General features: G+C 33.0%; 1 protein-coding gene across 2 annotated transcripts in view; it reads left to right on the plus strand.

The window, feature by feature from the left end:
- LOC105221370 (SET and MYND domain-containing protein DDB_G0277331) overlaps positions 1-19,335 on the plus strand; it is a 26,632-nt gene continuing 7,297 nt past the window's right edge. The window contains exon 1 of one of the 2 annotated variants that reach the window (XM_011198312.3): positions 1-1,251. The gene's annotated coding sequence lies outside the window, so the exon portion shown is untranslated. The remainder of the gene's footprint in view (positions 1,252-19,335) is intronic. The other variant, XM_011198309.3, reaches the window with a different exon arrangement.

Here is a 19,335-nt window from a genome sequence, read left to right on the forward strand (position 1 = left end):
GTCACTTTGCTCGCAATTCGTACAAATACTCAGCTGGGAGTAGAAATGAATTCAGTAATATTTTATACTTGTTTAAACGCGGTTATAATTCGTACAGCGGTGAGACACCTGAAGCACCATTTTTGATTACCACATTCACATTAGTGTCGGAAAAGTCTAAACAATTTACTTCAATTTGAATTTATATTTAAGCCCACGAAAAGGGAATTGTCTCTACATTTTTATTTGTGAATACGGTATTTGTTTGGCCAGTATAAAGTAGTCAGCGAATTCGCTGCCCTGCCTCCGTCCACTATTGTTGAGTGCGTCAGCCGAGCATATCTTGCGGAAAATCGAAACTGCCTATCAGAACGTGGGCAAAGGGAGTACGCAGGTCAGCCCAGCGTTGTAATGCCATTTGCGATAGCAGGAATATTTAAACGAAATTTCGTGAAATAAACTAAAAAGACAACAAAGAACGTGTTTGTGAAAGTGCAGTGGACTAAGTGCAGTTCAGAAGCGTCGCAATAAAAGTCAAAAAGAAGATAATATTCAGTTGTGCAGTGAGTTTTTTTTAAATGCTTTGCCGATCCTACAACTACCACAACACGCACTGTTATGCGTCCAGTTAACAGTAAAGGCAACAAAAACAAATCAAAACATTTTAATCAACTTCGGGGGTCTCAAAGGCAAATGTATTCTTTGTAGAATTTAAAATGTAAACCGCTAAGTGAAGATTTTTTATGTGCCGCAAAGTGTCCATTGGTTGATTCACCTATGTGTACATATATATGGATTTGTGTTTGGATGAAATACATGTGTAATAAACAGTTAGAAAAACTGTGCTAAATATAAGAAAGAAGCAGTAAAATTGACATTGACTCCAGAAGGAAAAACGTGCGAATGACAGTTCTGCTGGTCGGCTAAAATACCAGGGAGAGCACACAAATATTTGTTTTCAAAAGAGCGCGAGTGTTTACAAACTAACGTTGAGAGAAATATTCATACATATGTATGTAAATACAGATTTAAAAACGAGGACAACCGCAAAAGGCAAGAATATATCCCCTTCGTACATTTGTAAAAATCCCTTAGAAGAAAACGTGAATTTTCAAAGTTAAGTCCAACGTCCGAGGTGAACAGTCGCCAAATCATAGCGGCGAAAAACAGTCGACCAAAATCTAAAACTCCAATAAGCGTCAATATTTGCAAAAAACTTAGTTTGTTGACGATAAGATTGTTAAGCTGTTTCAGCCGAAAACAGCTGTGAAGGTGAGTTCATAATAATATATATGTAAGTAGTACAAGTGACGAAAACGCAATACATGTACATATGTATATTAGTATGTCAAATTTTTCGAATATATACATATTTAAATGAAGATTGAAAGTGCCCAGTTAAATGTGTGTGTCTGTAAATATATATATATGTACGTAAATATGTGTATGCATACACAAGTACGATTATAAACATAATTATAAACATAAATTTTTTGGTTTCTTTTTCTCTTTTTTGATTATTTAAGTTTTGCTTATTAAAATTGCAGATGTGCCTTTTAGAGACTATGTGAGTTGGAAGCTGAAAAGTTCAACATTACATAACATGCTTAATAAATTGTTTATATACAATACAATAGAAATGCTTAACGCACCAAAATTGTCCGCATTTTTACAAATTGTCTGCTTATTATACTCTCGCAACAAAGTTGCTAAGAGAGAAAATGGCGAAAACCGAAAACATATAAAGAGCTCAACTAAGTCATAAATTAAGCTATTGAAGTAAAATTTTTGTATGAAGGATCGCACTATGAAGGGCATATGTGGATGTAATTTATATCAAGGAAACTTTCTAGAGTCGTTTCTTTTACTGTACTGTCTTATACAGTCCAAAAATGGAGGAAATCGGATTATAACCACGCCCACCTCCCATAAAAAGTTTATGTTGAAAACTACTAAAAATGCTTAAATTCAGTAAGGAAATCCACCAGAAACCTTAAATGTCATTATAAAGATGGTACAAAAGAGCTGCACTCAAAAAGGTATACAAAATTTTAAATGGACGTGGTTCCGCCCACTGATCTGTCAAAAACCATATCTCCGAAACTACTCGAATAATTTCAATGAAATTCGGTTTATAATATCTTCCTAGCTTCCCAATGATATGTTGTGAAATTGTCCAAATCGGATCACAACCACGCCTACTTCCCATATACCACAACTTTGAAGTCGATCTGAATCGTGTACTTTACAATATATAACGTAAGCACTAGTGAAGATATCGGTGCAGAACTTTGCAAACATACTGCATTTGAAGAGTGATATCGCCCTTCTAAAAATCATCGAAATCGGTCCATAAGTTTTCAAGACCCTATATATCGAATATGAGGACTCGGTGCTTCTAACAAATTTTTTTACCGAAAATATAAGTAAGTCTCTCAGATATTTTGAAGAAATTCAGAGAAAATATTTTTCTTCTAATAATAGGTCTCCGTGACAAAAATGAGTGAAATCAGGTCATAACTTCCCCTATCTCACATATAGTTAATATTAGGGTTATCAATCTTTCAATGGACTATATACCATATATATGCCGGATATGTGAGTCAAATTGTTTGTTTGATATTAATAAAATTAAATAAATAAATTGCGAGAGTATAAAATGTTTGGTGACACCCGAACTTAGGTCTTCCTTACTTGTTTCAGTTTGTTTTTGTTTTATGTCGGTCGGTTATTTTTAGTAGCTGAGAATACGCCAAAAATTTAAATGTATGCTTTGAATTCGAAATTCAGACACCACTGAGACATATGTATTTATTTGCGTCATTGAGTCAGATGGTTTAGTAGATGATATACGCACATTTTGTTTCAAAGAAATTGTGTTTCTTTAAAATTGTCCTCTCATCATAAGAAACACAATTTTATTACATAAACCATAAGTATACTCTCGCAACATGTTACACAGAGTATTATAGTTTTGTTCACATAACGGTTGTTTGATTACCCAGCAATAAAATAATTAGATATGGGGTTATGTAAATATAAATGATCAGGATGACTAGTGTAGTTGAAATCCGGATGTCTGTCCGTCCGTCCGTCTGTCCGTGCAAGCGATAACTGGAGTAAAAATTGGCATTACTTTCGAAGATGGGCAAAATCGGTCCACTGCCACGCCCACAAAATTACGAAAACCGAAAACACATAAAGTGTCATAACTAAGCCATAAATAAAGTTATAAAAGTAAAATTTAGTACAATTAGGTTTTTTGTATATATCTTGCAAAAAAAAACTGTATAAACCAAACATTTTGCAGTCGTTTCTTTTAACCATTTCCTTATACAGTCCAAAAATGAAAGAAATCGGAAAATAGGCGTGTCGTTGCCCACTTATGGGTCAAAAACCATATCTCAGGAACTACTCGACCGATTCGAATGAAATTCGGTATATAATATTTTCTTGACACCTTGATAACACATAACTCAATTTTGAATTTCATCTTATTCCTTTACTTTATAATATATACATAAGGAACCAATGAAGATAGCGAAATAAATCTTTACACAAATACTGTATATGATCTGTGGCACTACTTGTGAAAAAATTGCCGAAATCGGACTATAACTTTTTAAGGCCCCGGATATTGAACATGAAGAACCAGTGGCTAAGGTAATTTTTCATAACGGTAAATCTTTCAGATATTTTAATTTAATTCAGAGGGAATCTTTTTCTTCTAATAGTGTGTTTCTGTTCCAAAAATTATTAAAATCGGGCCATAACATGAAAATGAGTGAAATCGGTTCAGGAATTACCTCAGCCCTCACATACTATATATGACGATTTTCGTTATTTTATTAAACTTTATGCCGAATTTATGGGTAAATTTGTGTGTTATCTTAATAAAACTATATCAATATATTGCAAGAGTATATAATGTTCAGTTGGATCCGAACTTTCCTTACTAGTTTTTAAATAGTTTTGCTAACTTAAAAATTTAAATATCCCCAATATTTACTTGACAGTAACTGTAGAAAAGAAAAATAATGTAAACCAGTTTTTTTGGTTAGAGAGAGAATCTCAAAACCTCAAAAGTGTCTTTGTGCAGTAGTAAAGTGGGGCACTGCAGCAACTTGAAAATATTATTTACATATTACTTTATAAACCCAAACATAATTAGCAACTAATTCGGATCAGATACTTTGTATTAAGGAGAAGAAAACTCAAACTCAGTACAAATAATTATAATTAATAATTTTTTAATACTAAAGCAATTCATAAAAATATTAGGTCCTCAATTTCTCAACTGTCACTGTAGTACATTTCAAGAATAATTAAGTGTCGAAAGCCCTGATTCAATTTATATTTATATACATGCATATGTGTGAATGTGTGTGATTACCACTGCATTTGCTCGTTAAACAATTTATCTTAATATTATTTCTTTGTATTTCATATACATGCATACATTCATATGCAGGTACCCTACCATGCGCACTTTGGGACCTTTCGCTTTTACAATATTATTAAAATAAAAAAATAACATTACTTGACAAATGTAGTAAATAATTCCTTAGATTTGAATTAAAATTATATATACTATATATGTATATTTAAAATAAATACCATAAGATCCCGCATAGCTGTCAGTACAGCTTACCGACTTACTGTAGGGTATTTACCAATAGTAGACACAAAACGACAATGAAAACGAAAACAATAACAAAAATAAATGCCTATTAAAAGTCATAGTTGGTTTTGCAATATTCACGAACGCCCTTAAAGCAATCAGTATGCAACCTGTTCGCCGTATTTTAGCATTTATTGCAAATATATAGTACACAATGATAACAAAATATACAACTGCATTCCAACCAGCATGAGCTTCAAGCCCGACTAGTCAGCCGACTCGTCCATAGATGCTACAACTCTCCACACAAGTCGTTTAATAATGCCTAGTTCGATTTCAGTCAGAAAATACTAGACGTGACTACGACGTAGTACTTATTGTACGAGTACCAGGCGTGTGCATATGTGTGTAACACCGAGGAGAGCTTTCTTCGTATGGTTGCATAATTGTTCAATCGCTGGGTTGGTTGATTACTTGATTGTTTAGTCGGATGACCGATTGCTAGCACGAATCGACGACAATAATGGCAACAACAACAATAATAATTTAATGTACCTTTTGAATGCGTTTCTAGGGAACAGTGAATGGCCATTAATACGTTTAACACATTTTGAAATAAAGTAAAGCAATGCGCTTGTCAGTCACTGACGCATTTTATCAATAAGTCGGTGGTACGATAACACACTCTTGCCAAGATAATATCATTATTTTAATGAATAAGGGAAATTTGACACCAAAGGTTTTAAACCAATAATGAGGCGGATGGAAAACTGCAAAGTTAGCATGCTTATATACAAGTACATATACAAATATACCATCGGTTGTGTATATGTATATGTATGTACATGAAGGATTACGTCATACGAGGACAATACGAAAACTTATAAACATATTCGAAATGCTACTAAACGCCAAGAGAATGTTAAGTTCGTTGGTCATTAAAGCAAAATTAAATAATAATTATAATTAACAAGGCTTTTTGGAGATTTTGGATGTGTTGTTTTAAAGCATTGTATCCCAGTAATAAGGGTGACACGCCAGATTTCGACAACAATTAAATCAATTTGCAAGTAAATCTTAATTTACTTCTTAATAACCTATGTTAGATTTCTTCAGAAGCTACGATTACAAATCTACGTACATATGCTTTATTTTACCAAAAGACAACTCGAAATTTAAGGTTTATACTCGAATGTAATCTCCCCACTTACATCCATATGTAAATTTAATTACTATTTCGACACAAAGCGCGCTCTTCAATCAAATACTTTTGCCAGCTGAGAAAGCCTACAAGCAATCACGCCTATGAACTTGTTTTTCTCGCTTGAAATAAAATTAAGTCATTCAGAGTTATTGGTCTGATACTTAATTTTCTTGGTAGACCCCAAAAATTATTGTATTTCTCTTCTTTCCTACGAAAAGCGACCTAAAATTGATTCAGCTGTGTGTATAGACTTCGTTTATTTTCATCTCATTCTCAGTTCTCTTGCTTTCTTGCTATCCGCATAGAGCTGACCGGAGTTGAGAAGAGTACGCGCTATTGGCGGCGCTGCCCTGACCTAACCCAAAATTTTATAAAACATACACATACATATGTATACATACACATGTATGTATACTTTTGTACTCGTATTTATGAGTATGCATATAAATATGAAGTTAATATGTATTCTTTTACCAACATTAACATTATAGGTTTGTCATTATTTTCTTAAAATTCTCTTTAATTTTTCTGCTGATTTCCTCTTTTTGATTTCCGATGTATAACGGTTTATTTCTAGCATTTGTTCATTTTCTAAACAGTTTGTTCGACAAAGTGGAATATACTAATTGATATACGTACATTAAAATCATATTAAAAATTAATTTGTAAATTACCCGAAATTCTTATAACTCTGGTGTTTTTAATACTAGCTCAAACGATATTAGTGGTACTCATTTAACGTCGCAATTATATAAAAATGGCAAATTGCCAACAAGGCAATATAAGTTAAATGAGCGCTCTGTGGCAATATTGCTATATGTCTGATATTTTATCATAAAATCTTTGTGTTGTTGGTTTCTGAAATAAAATCGTGGAATGTAAAATGAGTTAATAACACATAAATATTTTAATAGTACCTCAAATTATCTTTTAATCTTATCTTTTAAACCAAATAAACGCTTTGAATTATCAGCTGATTGCGCATTGCGTAAACTTGCCCTGGTTGCCACTATTTGCAAGATTGTCGTAAAATAAAATGCATGCAAAAATCAACAGCTGTTACGATATTGCTATTTCGCTATATTGCCATACGTTTGCGACGTTAAATGATTACACTATTATAAACAAGTATATTATATTAGTACTAGTGTATCGACTAGTTTGATGCTTCAACACGCAATAATTCAAATCAATTCAATTAGCATGCAAACACATATGTATGCGTGTTTATCGGGTTGTTTCAGCATCCAAGTCGCATTTATAAGATGTACATATGTTGACAATGATTTGTCAACAGTCTCAAAGTAGTGTCATATTCAATTTGAAATTTTTGTATGTGGTTCCAAAGTAAAAGCGCTCATTGAGCCAGAACCTTAAGACGATATTTATATATTGTACATCCTAAGGGCCTGTTCAACCAGCCTGTCATTCACTGTATTTATGCATAAACATACAGTGGAACTTCTCTAACTCGAACTCTTGAATTGGCAGTAGAACCCAAATTACATACAAATTTTCTTCCATAAATCGAACTTTTCGACCAAGGCATAACACATAATTAAAAATTTTACTATCGAGGCAGAATCGCAGAGAGACTTTCTCAATCGTATAGAAGCGAACAAAAAATATTATATTACACTTATGGATTGAATAAATCATGTGACAAAGGCATGGGATACAGACGTCAAGAGCCAAAAAATAGCAAACTGCAGTAAACAAATTTACAGAATACAGGTTTGACGAGTGCACATAAAACTTTATGAGAAGTAAATAAATAAAGCTGGGTTTAAATCTTTTTTTTCAAATTTTAGAAAAACTATGTATGTGCATATGTTTTAATGAAAATTCTATAACTCGAAGTCTCTCTCATTCGAAGTTTTTTTTTTGTGGATTATGGTGATTCGAGGTAGAGAAGTTCCACTGTATTTATGCATACATCTTTTCGCTCTTAGTTGCCGTGTCTGCTGCTGTTTGTATCTCGTGATATGTGCTTACGATTATATTCTCATAGACTTAAGTACATAATAATCACTAAGGTGTACCTGAAGCCCAAAAAGCAGTTACTGTTTATCTATATGTACAACAGCTGTAATTGTTGTTGTGAGAAATCTACATTTTACTGACGTTAAAGTTGTGTTGTTTTTCATCCTCTATGCCTGTCTGTCAGTCATTCACCGATGTTTTATTATGTTGACTGGGGCGTCTAAACTTATTTGCGATTTTTATTGTATTACGCATGTTTGCAGATTAACATTATCTCGATAGTGAGTTATGTGTAAATTTGTTAAGTGAATGTATGTGAGGCAACGCGCACTCACGCACATATGAAATCAAACACAGACACATATACATATTCATATGTAGTATGTATGTTAATTCTTATAGTGTGTATAAAAACTAATACGTTTCTTAATTCATATGTATGTATGTAGAGTCTCGTTGCTCATAAAATATCACATTTCCCGCAAATATCTCGTAAATGTAAAACTCTTTCAGCGAATTGTATTGAGAGACTGCAATAGCATAGGAAGTATGCTGATAAGAATTTCGAGATATTGCATTTTAAACACAAAACGGTACCACAGAACACACCCTAAATGTAGGCAATAATTCTATTTGCTTGGAGTATGCATTGTGCATAACATACGAAATCATCAAATTGTCTGCTATTAGGCGCTTAACTAGGTCCTTCTCAATAGTTTTAACGCCTTCACAGCTTCAGGGGTGTATGTGTGTATGTGGCTATGTAGAAGATCTGTGTTTTGTTTTTTGATCCAGAAAAAACAACATACATATATGTATATTTATAAATGTTAGTGCATTTGTTTTCGTTATGACATCTGCACTACACAAGAGATTCTTTTTTTATAAGTACATCAGCTGTTATTGGCGCTGGTAATTTTCCATTCAACACGGAGCGAGTCAATGCTTGATGTATGTATATGTATTCCAAGGAATAAAAACTGTGCTCTCACACACACATACACATATTTACATATGTATTTGTAAGAGAGAGCAATATGTATAAATGTATAAAGAAAATACGAATTGAAAGCAAATAATCCGGCACAACATTAAAAAGCAGTTCAATAGCTCCATGTAGCATGATTGTACTTACACCCATACATATGTATGTATGTATGTTTGTGGACAAGTGGTAACCACCCTGCATCGAAATCAACCGTGTACAAGCTAGTACACTGCAAGGGTAAAATGAAACCCCAACTAGTCAGACAACTGTATTTTTCCATTCAAGCAACTGGTCCAACGAGATTATAATTGTCAGATTTCCGTCAGGAATACATTGGTCTTATACCAGTTCATAGCAGATATATTTATACCTAATTCAAATTGTCCTTGTTTTTATAGACAAGAATACTGATGTACCCACGGTATATTGCACCCTTTCTGAATCCAAATTTTCTACAATTGCTAAAAGATTAGTTCGAGTTTAGACATGAATTTCTAGATGAAAACTTATTAATTTCCTGACTACGTTGATACTACACAACATGGCAGTATCCACCACAGTCGATCTAAAATTGTATGATTGTATATGTCTATGTATAAAATGTGTGCGTACATATCCATATATATATATACATATATATATACGAAATGTGTTGCAACCATCAGCTAAGACTGTCATTCAGTTTGACTTGCCTCTTAGTCGTAGCTAGAGTTATTTCCAATCAAGTGCCATCATTTCCAGACAAAGTCCGTCTCGCGTTGAATCTTTCGCGAATTTTTCGTCATATCACCGAAAAACTAGTGCAACAAAGTGATTCTTTATTGTATGCTACACAATTTGTAAAAAGTTGCTGATTGTGAATATTTTGTGAATTAAAACAAAGTAAATATTTATTTTGATGCGAGTATTTGATATCTTTGTTATTTCATTTAATTTGCGCACAGAGTCACAAATTGTAGCAATGGAATGAATTGCTGTAAAAGCATAATATGCATTCCACGAGTGTTGAAACGATAAGGTGATGTTCGTTAAAGTTTGTTTTTCTCTTTTGAGTTTTAACTTTAGGCAAGAAAGAAATAATTTGAATGAAAAAATCATTTTCGGAATCATGAGTCTAGCAGTTGTCTCCAAAGTTAGTGTTATCGTATGACTTTAGTATACATATGTACACACATTAAACTATGTACGAGTATGTAAAATGAACCTTACATTGCATAGATATTCTCTAATTAGCCCTATTCTATTAGTTTATTGTTAAATTTAATACAATTGAGTTAATAGCTACCTCATTCCAACGCTTCCATTATACTTGTAAAGTTATTCATTCAGGTATTTTCTTTAAATTAATTTAGCGTTTTTGCGTTGTACTTTTGCTACGGCTAATTAACTTTTACAGCTGAGCTTGTGTGTATGCGTTCTTATGCCTTCTTATATAAACAAATGTATAACCGAAACTCCATCTCAAATGGATGAGAACATTTTCTTATATTCGTAGATAATGGGTCTAATCATTGAATCCGCAGAGAATTCGTTTTCGATCCAAAATTTTCTTGCAATCATTGTGCCTAATCATTGAATCCGTTTCGGAATCATTGAAACCATACGTAAATAAAATTTACGATCACATTGAACTCACTTACCGACTCGAAAAAATACATTCCGCGGCTAATAGATGTCGCTAATTACGAAATCATTGAATCCGCAAATTCGAATATTTTGGTCGAAATCTATCCGTTGGTAAATGAGTTGCGGAAATGTAAAAGAAATAAACCATTTGGAAGTTTTTATGTAAATAATTACTGATGACGGACTAAATTATGTTTTAAATGGGTATTTTAGAGACAAGAGACAAAAACGCAGAGAAATTAACTTTCCTAAAACCGGATTCGGTGCCACTGTTACTCAGGTTAAAATAACAAAATGTATTAATAAATATTATAAATTTAAGATGAGATAATTTTAGATTAACATGAGCTGGTAAGAATTGGAATAGGACTTTACCTAATTCAGAACTGAAACCATATATGTATGTATGTGCCTAAGTATGTGTTTCAGACGACAAACCCTAGTATATATGTATATCCTATCTATGTATTATATAAAAACGTAGGACGATGCAAAAGAAAGTGAAATTAGTAAACAAATTTTCTAATGACAATCGTCAAGGACATGCCTAAGATTTAATGGCCATGAAGCATTAGAGTGCCAGCGCTTTTTATTTTAACATATTCAGAAACAACCAAGACAACACTCGAGCGCCGCTGACAAATCGTATTTTGTCGCTTAGTGGCCTCTTACACGTCCATTTTTAACGACCGACTCACACCCTAAGATTCGTCTATTCTATGTTATCCTTTTCATATCAAGTATCCTCAGTGATGCAGCCACTTATACGTCAGAGCTGCGAAGAAAATGCGGAATATGATATACATATACTCGTGGATAAATAAATGATGATTAATACCGTGTTAAAAATGGAGATTTTAAATTCGCCGAATAATTTTTGTTAATATATCAGAGATCTTCGCTGAACAACTACTACTGCAATTTCCGATTTTGTGTAAAAATGTCATTACTGAACCCAAACGAGCCCTCCTCACCTCACATACAAATATAGGTTGTCGATACATTTACTCTTATCGTCAGCGCACACAAACATGAGAAAACAGAATGTCTAATTTTAATTTCTAAAACTTACGTCATTCTCAAGTCAAACTGACCGTGCACCCCCTGCAATGGCGGAGACCAACATTGTGGCTCACATCAAGCGCATCAACTTCCTTTATGGTATATTCATTCAGTGACCCATGGTGTCTTTGCACCATGTGACATAACGCCGATAATATCGGAAAGGCTAGAAATTTGTATAAAAATGCTTATTTAAATATATGCAAAAGAAAAATTGTGGAAATATGTACTTACTTGTGCGTATGTATGTATGTATATCCTCACATCAAGCAGACTGCACAAGTTAAGACGAGTGCAGATTTAAGTACATAAGTATATACTCGTAAGTACATTACATACCGACGCGGCGAGCGGTCGTGATATTTGAAAATCAAATTAGAATACGTGAAAATTAAATTAGCCGCTGGTTTTGCCATTTGGCCAGCCCACCAACTATGTAGTTAACGGCGACGCAAAGTTGTAATGACGCCTCAGTTGAATGAATGGCTTTGGTCGAGCTCACATACATACATGTACATATGTGTATAAGTATATACATAAATAGTTGTCAAAGTTGTGATTTTCAGCTTTTAGCACCGATTACTTCCACGCATTTACAATTCAAATGTGTGAATTGGAAAATACTTAGCATTTAGAAACGGACTTACACATATAATACATAAATTGTAAATTCAGTTAAACAAAAAACGTTGTTAAATACCTTATTCGCGGACCAATACTTCATGGTAATCTGCTGGAGGAGATTTATATCGCCCTTAATGTTGTTGTCAAGGGATTTCTTTTCGCTGCTGTTGCATAATCTTCCCATATTAAAAGTGACCCAAAGTGCGAGTGTGAGTTGTGTGTTGAGAAACACGAAAATTATATTATGTGGGGTTCAACTATAGTGAAGTCTTATAACGTACATACATTCACAAATAACATACATACATTCACAAATATGTAAATTATAAAAAACATATAAATAAATGCATATGTACATACATAGTAAGTACATATGTAATAACAATATTTTTAACGCAAATTCTTTAAGGCAAGTGCACTTTTTCACTTTGTTATTCATTTTCAGATATCTGTGAACAAACGTTTCAATTTTTCGCTTTGTGTTTACTTTTTGATTTGAAAGGGCCATTATACGACGTAATACATATATTTGTTTGTGTGTGGCATATAATTTGCGGAAAGCTCAGTATTGTCGACTTCAAAGTATTTCTATGTTATAATTATTTTCGAGCGCATAATACATACATACATATGTATATACTGAAATAAGTGTGTAAATGACGAATGTCGTAATATATAGACATACATATATACGTAGTTGAAGATATACATAACATGTTCTTCAGTCATTGAGAATGTTACCAGGTGGGGTGGTGAGGAGTCGTATGGTTCAATAATGTATATATCTCTCTAAAAACGGGAGAAACATTTTTACATTTGAGGCTATCAATCCATCATGAAAACATAAATACTTAGCATTCAGGTTCTTTTTTCATAGCCGCTCGCATTCTCGAGGAGGAATCTCATCGCATTGAAGACAAAAAGCCTTGTAGACTGAGAATTTAGAGAAACATTTCTGTAGCATACCTTAATTTTACATAAAATAACATTTATAAATGTGTATGACTGCAACAAAAACCATAAATAAAACATTTTAGTTCGCTTTGCCCTCTCCATTATAGAAATTATAACGAAAGTAATATGTGGATGGAAAAGCAACGGCTTTGTACAATGCAAACTTAAATATGTATATATTATGAATATGTACGTATCGCTCATTTACATGAATAGTGTCACAACTCAACAAAGTCGATTTTTCAGGAGAGCGGTTTAATGTTTTCAATTGTATAAGAGACAGAAGCGGTGATAACTGTTCATTTACATTGAAGTCTCATAAGATAGGTCGCATCGGCTCTCTCCGTCAACGGGTTTACGTCGTTCACTATTTGAACTATTATTTAGAAAATATGAGAAAACTCCATAAGTTTGTTGAATAAACTAGTGACATGTAATATATTTAAAAAAAATGCTGTGCATAAGTGGACTAAAAAGAGTGTACCAAGACTTCTTCTGAGGCATAAACGTGTCGTTATTTGTGAAATTTATAAATTTATTTGTGAAAAATATAAATCAATTTCGCTGTCATAAGTTAAATGTGTCGTTATTGCCGAAAAAACAACATGAAAAATTTAATTAACATTTCACAAATAACGTTGTAACACAAAATATATCCTTCTTTCTGAAAAAAAAAAAATCATAAAAAATTCTGGCACAACTAAACTGTGTCTTTGTTGTGGTTAAAAAATAATGCAGCATACAAGTTGAATAACGTCACATTCTTATTTCATGGTTTATTTTTCCCTACGCATCAAAATGTAATTTTTGTACAATATGGTCGATGAAATTACGCACATTTTTGCATACTCAACTCAAAAATCGTTTTTTTAGTTATGACACTGTTCATGTAAATGAGCGATGTGTATATGAGACCTTGTCTTTTGAACACTCTCGTGCATTTGTATATTCCCTTTTACAATGTCATGAGCCCCTTCAAGGCATCTGACACAATATAATAATTTCTGCATTGTAAAAAATAACACAAATACAAAGAATTCTAAATGAATACATATTTTTATATATAATATTTGGGGATTTTTGAGTCTGGCCCCTGCTCAAAAGATGCAACCCATATTCGAGAATTTTTCGGAACACCGAAAAGCTAGTTATTGAAATATATCTGCAATTCTACAGCTTTAAAGCTATTTTTTTGCTACTACTACAATATTTCATTTAATCGGACAACGTTTGGGTGTGTGCTCATGCTCTCTTCTATTCACACATCATTGCTTTACAAGGGCTATTTTTACATATTTCACTTGTGGGAATTTTCATAATGAGATGAGGTACTGCAAATTTTTTCTTTAGCCTTATTTTGCTTAGTCACACTTTGTATTGATTTTCCCCACCAGCCTCTCAAAACAATACTGGATATGTTTTAACGTTGGAATTCCACTTTGAATGAATTGAGTTAGAGGGTTGGAGGATGCTGCTGTGCGCTAAAGCGTGTCAACCCAAAATGACCTCAATTTTACCGCTGACCTTAATAATGTTTATTAATTTATTATTTAGCTGAAGTGAACTGGGTAGGGAAAGTTCAATTTTGTCCGCATCTTTTCGCGTATACTATTGGTGGAAATTGAAACGAGATGAAGAAATAGTTTCCAAGATGATTTTATTGTGAACAATTTTCCACTGTCTGTACCACTTTAGAGTACCACTAAAGAATATTATGATTTGTATATACTCCTAACTTCTTGCAAAACTTACAAATTGAAATAATTTGTTAGAACCCATAATCGTAGCCCATAGAGATGCCTGAAGTCAGTTAAAATATTGACATTATTTATTTGTGAGTCCTTAAAGTGTGGTGACTATAATGTCAGTGGACTCTTTTTGTGGTGTGTGAATTAAAAATTATAATATTAAGTTTACCCGCGGCATCCCGATTTCCTTACAAGGCACTCTAAATAGCTTATGTTAAACAAAAATGAGCGAGATGCAATAATGGGACAGCCGATCCCAGTTTCATTTAAATAGTTTGAGATCTTACTTCATTCCTTAAACTTTTGCTTTGATCCTTAAAACCATAGTTTTAAGTAATGCTGTAATAAAAACTCATTTAATTCGCACAATGCACATTGCGCTAACAGTCCAAAATAAGACCTGTAGCATGTTGAAGTTATTTCGGATTTCATACGAGAGAAATTCTGGCATCTGTGAAATTATAACTGTCAAGAGTTATGTCAGTACGATTTCTTTGATATCCACAAGCGTGATATGTTTGTTTGTATATCAAGAATGTGAACCGAAAAAAATAATAATTAAATTTCGTTCGGTTCGGTTTGACGCGTATTGCACTTTTTTGGCTCAGTCGAGTTTCGGTGAAGTTCAACCGTTTGCCGAAAAACCGGTTCAAACCACTCACGCTTATGTAAAAGTGTACTAGATTTACAAGTATTTTAAAAATATAAATCAATTAAAAGTAAAATAAGCTAATATACCATTTTTTTTTTCTCAGCTCAGAAATTCAACGGATATTCGAAAAATAATTGGATGAGTATTATGTTCATATAAATATTTCTTTCATTATTATCTTACCCTCAAAATTTTGCATCCATTTATGTATGCCTTGTGTATCATCTGAGTTTGAATAGAAGAATTTTAGAATTTTATATACATACTAGCAGACCCGGCCACACGTTTTTGTGGCTAAGGTATACATTAAATTAAGTTGGACCAATCTTGGCTTCGGCGACGATATTGATTACTCGAGGTTAATTTATGTTACGCAGCATGATGTTAACTCACACAACTTTTAATTGCAAAGTGAGTGGTGATAGTCCAGCAATTTAATCCTTGTTTTTTACTACCAATATAGGCCATTCAATCAGCCATTTATGTTTATTATATTATGGTTGCATGTCAGGAAAAACACGATGAATAAGCTCCTCTTTCGAGTCCATGAAGTGACAGAAACCCGTTAAAAATGTTATTAATCCATCGAGGTGTCAACTGCGTCGCTACCATTTTCAACTATTTCTACAATCGAAGTATGATATTGTTGGAAAAACACTTGTATGTTATTTGTTAATTGGCGATTCTTTATGTGTCGCCACAATTTAGATGATTTTAGGAATGTGATTAATTCGTCAGCAACAGTTGATCCAGGAATAGTCTGGCGAAAAGCACCTCCCAACAGAATCATGGTTTCACCAAAAATATTTTCGTTGTCGCGTAAATCTTTTAAAGTCCTGTACAGTACCTCCAGCGACTTGAATATCTTGAAAATCTTCTTTATAGCTCCTTTTTTGGCGATTTTGCAGACTGGTGTTTCGTTGATTTGCAATTTAGGAGTAATTTCTAGACCGAATTGCCGTTTGTCTGCCTACTAACAGGTGCCAAGTTGCCCCTATTCCCAATATAACTGGGCGTTGAAAATGAGTCAAATCGGTTCAGGAATTACCTCAACCCTCATGTACTATGTATGCTGATTTTCGTTATTCTATTGGACTATATTTCAAATTGTGTGTAATAAAATTACATCAATAAATTGCGAGAGTATAAAATGTTCGATTGCCTTTCCCTACTTGTTACAAATTGTTTTGGCCTATCGACACAGCCTTATACAATTGAATAATGACAAAAATATTTTAACAAAGCAACAATGACAACTTTCAAAATATTATTATTTTTTGTATTGTTTTTTTTTTTATAATTTTGTTGTCAATTCAAATTAAATCATCTTCTTGTTATCTTCCTCACAATTTTTCGATATATACTTACTTTCTTATCCTTCCCTGGCCTTCCATAAATATTTCAAAACTAAAATTAGCCAGATCGGTTTGGCCCTTCCCGACTTTTTTCGAGACTATCGACACAAATTGTTTGTATGGGTGATTAGAAAATTGTGAATTTAAGACTTTTTCAGGCAATTTTTCTAATTTTTCTCTCCGTAAGAACCATCCCGGTACCTCTAAAAACATTCTAAACAAAGAATTTACGAAATCGGTTCAACGGTTCTCGAGTTATGCGCTTAGCAACACATTTTGCGATTCATTTTTATAGTATAGATAGATGTATATCTATTTGTATTTACCATGTTTACTACATACTGTATGTATGTATATAAATATTGACTGTTGCTAGTAATAAAATAATCGCCCAAGCTACACTTGGGCCTTGCCATATGGATTAGCACCTTCTTACACTTGCCCAGCCCTTTCACTCCATGCATTTACTGACTAATTAAGTGATTCCAGATCACTTGCATAGCATACACGGATGCAATAACAATGCTATGCATTGATGTGAAGCTCATGTTTCTGTTAAGCGTGCGCTCAATTAATTCTGCGGTTAATGCGGTTTAACAACAATCAACTTAATATAAGTGAAATTGAGCTTTATTGAATATAAATATATATACATATATTTAAATATATACATCATATGTATACGTCGATGTTGATGTGGACAATTAAAATAAAAGTTGAAAAGTTGCGGTTAACAAACTCTTTTTTCTTATAAATCCTCCATATCTTGTCGTTAGTTTTGTCATCGAAACTGTAAAACAAATAAATTAAGATATTTGAAACTCCTTCGCCTTCTTTAAAACTAATGGAGGAATCGTTTCGCGTTTACAGATAAATATTGGATTACGCTCTACAAGTTCTTGAGTGCTTTTAGGGCGGTTATCATTCGCTATTAGTGATAACATAGTATATAGGTTTATTTTTGAAGTTATCAACATAAATTGATGAAATATTGTAAAGACGGCGCTTTAAAATAAAATATAGCGGATGGAGTAATCCTGGCCAGAAGTCCAATACTCTTGTATTGGATTAAAAGTAAGTTTAGTCGAACAAATCTCTGTGGCGATTGTGCTACTTCGGGAGAAGGTCTAAGAAAACGTTAAAATTGCAAAAAGGGAGTATATTATATATGCATTCGTAAGGATATAAACTTTTCGACAGTATTCAGTTATTGTGTACGTATTTTTCAACGAAGGTTGAGAGACAACTCAGTTGCAAACAGAAACTTTGTCAACAGCAATAACATGCGCATCAATGCAACAAATGTCCTTGAAAGTTTATTACTATCCTTCCAGTTGTCTCATATAACACCTACATATGTATGTGCATATGTATGTAAGTGTATCAAAGCCACTGTTGACACCCTTCACAAAGCTACACCACTTATGATTTTGCTGGGTGCGTTTGTTTTGCATTAACGGTGCTAAGCATTTATTGGTTACCACTTGAAGTGTAAAAGCATTTGAGCAACAACAATTTCAATTTCAATTAGTTACTGTCGTGGCGGCACGAAATGATATCATAAGGAAGCCATTGGTGACAGATATGTATTTCTACTACACATAGAACTAGATAACATGTACATTTAAGAGTCAACACATCTACCCAAGTTCAACCATAGATCTTTGTTACCATATTTACTAGGGGATTTGTTTATATTATATTGGTCTCTATGTATACAAATTTTAAATTCTTTGTCAAAATAATCTTTATTATATTGTTATTTCCCAAATAAATTTGAAAACCTTAGTTCTATTACTTAGTGTATTTAAAATTTGGATATCAAATTCATGACATGCACATACGACTTTCCTATCGCTATGTACACTTGTTAAAAAGCATTGCATCCAATAAAATGCTTATGAAAGATCTCAAAATCGTTAACATAGACAAATCGTAAATAGTGGAATCAAATTTTCCTTTTATCAGACAACTAAATTATTTTATGTAGGAGTAAATATAATCACAACTGGAAAGGAAATGTCATTAGAGTAATTATAGCAGCCATTTAATAAGCGAAAGCCTTAAGAGTTTTATCACTCCTTTATGAATTATTCCCCATAATTTTGTGTTTACATGCCCTTTAAATAAAGGTATTAAAGATAAATATCAGTACAACGCCGTAACTTAGGGCTTCGTTATACAAGTGTTACTAAAGATAAGCGACTTATCATGTCTTCTATATCTTATCAATAAACTGCACCACTCGGGCTAAAGTAGCCATCACTTTGCGGGTGCTCATATACTTGAGACTTGGAAGCGTAGTAATAAAGCAATCGGAATAAGTTTTTGTACAAAATAAATGATGAGAAATAAAAAAATTAGGAAATATCATCACGGAGTTATAGATCAGACCAATATAATAACAAAAACACAAATACATATGTATATCAACGTGTACATAGTGTAATCAATTTGGAGGTACGTTCTTTTTTGCCTTGATCTATAAAAAGTTAAATACGAACTTGTTGGCTTATCATTTGTATACTCGAAGGTCTAA

Source organism: Zeugodacus cucurbitae, chromosome 6, assembly GCF_028554725.1.
Source record: "Zeugodacus cucurbitae isolate PBARC_wt_2022May chromosome 6, idZeuCucr1.2, whole genome shotgun sequence".
Lineage (NCBI taxonomy): Eukaryota > Metazoa > Arthropoda > Insecta > Diptera > Tephritidae > Zeugodacus > Zeugodacus cucurbitae.